Genomic DNA, 5,119 nt, shown 5'->3' on the forward strand with positions numbered 1-5,119 from the left:
AGTGCATCCACAGGAATCCATCAGCATTTACTTTCTTACAAGATGGAACGCAGAAGTAAAGGATAAAGGCCATTCCACCTTTTGCTCTTTGCTTTTTCACTCCGTCTTGCGAAAGATAAAAATTGCATGCTGGGCAGCTAACAGCATGTAAGTGCTAGCATAGGCGGTTCCCTGCATTCAATTTGCATTAAAATGACTGGCAATGTGTTCTCAGGAATGTAGGTTATCATTAGAACAGATTCAGTGTATTCTTTTTATTTACGAGCCTCAATGTGTTCTTCGTTGTTTTTGTTTGTACACAAAAAATATAGGAATTTTATAGGATGAGATTAACATGTTTTTATTCATCTGACTAAAGGCCTTCGCAGGCCAAAACATTAAAAGCAATATTTTAATCGCAACGATCAGGGTCACTCACCATTCTTTGAATTCCCCAACATGTTGTGAGTTAAGTCCATTTGTCCAGCAGCTACAACCCGGATTGCTCACCCTTCAGCACCCCATGCCCGCCCCCAGACATTCTGCAATTTAAAACCTTAAATCTTCATTCCATGGATCTGTTCAGATGGAATTTGGTTACTTAGATTACTTCTACAAATGTACAGAAGCTGTGCTGATACAGACACTTCTCACCTTGCGTCCTCGAGTTGGTTTTTCGGGATGAAGATGGTGGCCAAGTACAGAGTGCCAGTACATTTCTGACCAGCTCATCAGTGTTGCCAGGTTGGAAGAAAAAAATAATCTGAATATCCCTTCAAAACAAGCCAAAAACAAGCAGACTCCCATACAAATACGCTGAAAAGAACAAGCACACACCTAAAATGCAGCTGATAAAGTCACAAAAGTCAGAAACATCACACTACATTATAAACATACACAGGGGACAACAAAACAATACTTTATTGAATCCTGATGATTTTGGCACCTTCTTGTTTCCTCTGTTCTTGCAATCTGCGACTACTTGTCCATTTTATTGTCAATTAGTGTCCAGGTTCAGTTGTGATCCACATCCCACTGGACATTTTATTGAAAATTAGGATCTCAAGTTCAGTTCTGTCATCCGCTTTTCCTTTGGTAGTCGTTTCTTTTGTCCCTCTGGTCTGCCATGCCCCCCATCATCTGGTCTGCCACATCTCTGGTCTGTTGTCCCTGTAGTTACTGGTGGGTATGTCAGGGGAAGCGAAACAAACCATCTGGTTCCTTCTCCGCATTGGTTTCCTCTCCAGTTGTGTACATTTGCCGATTAAATCTCTGTGCTTGGCTCAAAGTCCAAGCAGCAAATTGCTAGTCTTCGTAACCTAAAACGAATGTTCAGAATGCAGCGCAGTTTTTGCAGCCTCATTCGGTTCAGTGTTTTTGGCTTGACAATGTTCATCTGTGAGAACACCCTCTCAACATCTGCATTACTTAGTGGCATTGCTAGTAATGATAGTGCAAACAATGCCAGTTCTTTGAAGCACTGCTCTCGACTGGCATTTGTGAAATTGAAAACGTCCACCCAGATCTCTGTTGCCTGCCTGTCTTCTTTGATTTTCCAGTCCTGGAAAGAAACCACTTAATACTGGTTGTCCAGCAACCCCACATCTCCTCTGAACAGCTCCTGCATGGATATATCAGAGAGGGCTTTTTTGCCTGCGACAGTTATTACAGATGGTGAGAATGCAGTCATGGACTTTAACACAGCAACATGTCCGGGGAGTATTTGCTGCACCGGTTTCTCAGCCTCAAAAAGAAAGTCTCTGCATCTTCCTTTCAGACTCGGCTCATAAATGGAATTGCAGATGTCGACAAGTGATTAATGTTGTCTCCCAAATCAATATCAATCCGGCCTGCATCAGATGGAGGATACATTTGGGGATACAAATTCTCACAATGATGGCCCTGTAGAAACTTTGCAGAGTTCAACATGTATAATGCGTTGCCACATTCCAGTTGGAAGAGCTTGTTTAAACGTACAAACTCTTGAAGTATTGATGTGAGAAATGGCACATATAAATTACCAGGTCACAGTACATTCGATACAGAACTTTTGCCTCATAGCACCGTTCTTTGTCCTTGCTCAACTGAAAATGAAGTTTCAGTGCATCCCACTGCTGTAAAACACGCACACAGCAGTCGTAGATGGAAATCCAGTGGGTGCCCGACAGCTGCATGAGCTTTAATGGCTTGTCCCCCATTGTCAATGAGAGCATAGACCTTTGCATACTCCCTTTGAAGCTGTGCACTGCGCGAAAACCAGTTGTAGGTACTACCCACAAGAAACTCCAAGTTGCGTGGTAGCATTTCAACTACTTTGCTTGCACGCAGCTAAATAGAATGACACACATACTTTATGAGGATGAGGTGCTCATTCCGTTGTCAAAGTCTTGTGTAGCCTGGGTTGTGACTCCCAACCATGACACTGCAGACATCTGTTTCAATCCACAGGCAGTTGCTGAACAGAGGGCCTTTTTTTCCCGTTCCAATCCCAAGGCAGTTGCTGAACTTCAGGCCTATGTTTCCAAGAAACTGTCGAGGTGAGTTGCCAATGGCTTCTGCTGTTTCCCTTCCAAGGGGACCAGCCGCAGAAAGGTTGAAATTATCTTGTTGAGATACTGAAGTACTGTACAACACCACACAGCTGCTTCAACGTGGTTATGTTGGTGCTTTCATCAATCACCAGAGAGTATGACGAGTTACCAACGTCCTTTATGAGTTCCTCAAACATGCATGGTGAGATGACGGTTTATTAATGCTGTACACCTTGTGCGGTGCAGTTTGATGTCTTTTTTCCCCCAAATGATCTATCAAGCTGATTGCGGTGTGGCATGCAACAAAACAGGCCATTTGAAGCTCGTCCTTCAGCAGGGACGTGTCATTTAGTTTGGGGGGCAGCAGAAATGCCTATATTCGTTGAGTCGACCTGAACAAAAAGGCATGCAATTTCTCCTGTGCTTCTCTGTATTTATGTGCTGTATCAGGTCAGCATGGTGTGCACAGATTTCTGATTTGCAGAATCGGCATTCTCCTTTTGTTTGGCCTCCCTGGATAGGCCAGATCCAGCCTTTAACTCTGCACTCTTCTCCCAGTCCTTGCAGTACCGCTTTCCATATTTGCCCCACCGACTCCGAGACACTCCAGCCATTCTATTGAAAGAGCATGTGTTTAGAAGGAGTACAGCCAAGAGAATATGCAGGCAAAATGTACTGAAAATGCAGAGGCGCAGCCAGGATTGTCTAAGAAGTGGGGCTTGAAGTTAATGTAGTTGGGCCCACCACAGACATTGACCTCTGTAAATACCCACACAGCTCTGCTGAGTGGGCATCAAAAGATTCTGGGTGGGCTTTGCCTGCTCAGACCCTCCCCTATCTACACCTCTGCTGAATCGTTTCCGTCACACCACCCAATCTCTAACAAACCAAGGCACGGGGATATATTGCACACAAGAAATTATGCACGTCATCACTACTGTCCAACTCCATCCCTTCAAAACAAAGCAAAAAAGAACTCAAATAAAATCAGGGATGCTTGTTCTTACCTTGCATAGAGTAGGCTGTGATGTGGGAGACCAGGCTGGGTTTGGAAGGAGGAACGCTGGCATGCCTGGAAGAAGGCAGCCAAAATGATTAGCATCATGTTAGATATGCAGCGATATGGTGCAGAGAGAAAATACTATGCATGCCATCACTACTGTCCACCCCATCCCTTCAAAACAATGAAAAATAAATTAAAATAAAATCTGCAGAGAGTAGGCTGTGATGTGGGAGACAAAGGCTGGAAGGCAGCCACAATAATTATACCGTGCACGGAGGACCTTCCTTTCCAGAACCGCTCCCCTAACAGTAACCAGGGCCGTCGGGGCTTGGTTCAAATTGACAGAATAGAGTACTCAAGTCCCTCGTTTCCCCCCCCAACAGGGGCACCACCAGGCAGAAAAGGCTGCCGGTCCAACCCAGGGCTCAAGTCGAGGTTACGCCCAATTATTCAGAGGGTGGACGCCACCCACCCACCCCCCCCCCCAACCCAGGTATTTTAGATGCTTTTGTGTAAAACGAGAAACCTTGACCATAATTTTCTGATTTTTACACCGACCTCAGGACTCGAACCGCGGGTGCCAGATTTGCGGGCCAGACCCTCCTCCAGTACACCATATATGACATGACACAGCTAAACGTAAAATGTCACATTTCGGGACTGCATGTTGCAGGGAAAACATTGGTATTACTTCTTGAAGTTTAAAACATGCGCACCTTTGAGTAGTTATTCTGCCTGCTCTTTCCCTGTAGGTTTGGTAAAGCGTTTCTTATCAGCGTAACTAAAAAGTAATGTAAACCCGCTCTGCTGATTCTGAGATTAGATCACTGGAGATGTTCTGATGTCAATATCTACCTGAAGTATTTGCATTTCCTATGTCTCTTCTAAGAGTTATGCTTGAGTTAAGTATACAGTGTTGAAGATTGAGTTTCATGCGAGAACGCAGTAATCCACGGTTTCTTAAACCAGTGTTCAGGATTCATAAATTACATGGCAGGGTGGGATGGTGTGCATTGCAGTCCTAATGAATAAAATGGCAGTGACATCCAGAGTTTCAATAATTTCAGGATAATGACTGAAAGGGCAATGAACGTGCTGAGGTCCATTTGGCCTTTTTTGTATTCCAGGATATCTTTCACAAATAAAAGTGGAGGTGCCCTCCGTTGTGTGTGGGATTTGGCTTTTGAAGTGAAGTAAAACTGAGCTGGGCATGTGTTGGAGATACGGACTGTAGTGGATGGGGTGCTAAAATCTGTATGCATGAAAGTTATTTGTTTAGAGGGTTGCCGGGATGGCTCAAGTCAAGGGTACTGTGAAGGCATCATGAAGCAAGACACAGACAACAGCCTTAAAGTTGAAACAAAAGATATGTATTAACTTAAATGTCAGGATGGTATACCGAAAGTCTGAGTCAAAGAGTTCAACTGAAAGGTGTGATTGTATCCAAAACCTACACTTGCCCTCACAACTAAAGCTAAACACTCTGTAGGGATATTAATAATAAAAAAATGGTGTTTCACACAAAGTTCTGAGCGTCTTCCATCACTCAGCTTATTCCTCAGCTCCCCTTACCCAAGTTCAAGAAAGCTCCACAAACTCCTCATGG

This window comes from Ambystoma mexicanum, chromosome 7q (genome assembly GCF_040938575.1).
Source record: "Ambystoma mexicanum isolate Mex_15411 chromosome 7q, UKY_AmexF1_1, whole genome shotgun sequence".
NCBI classification, from domain to species: Eukaryota; Metazoa; Chordata; class Amphibia; order Caudata; family Ambystomatidae; genus Ambystoma; species Ambystoma mexicanum.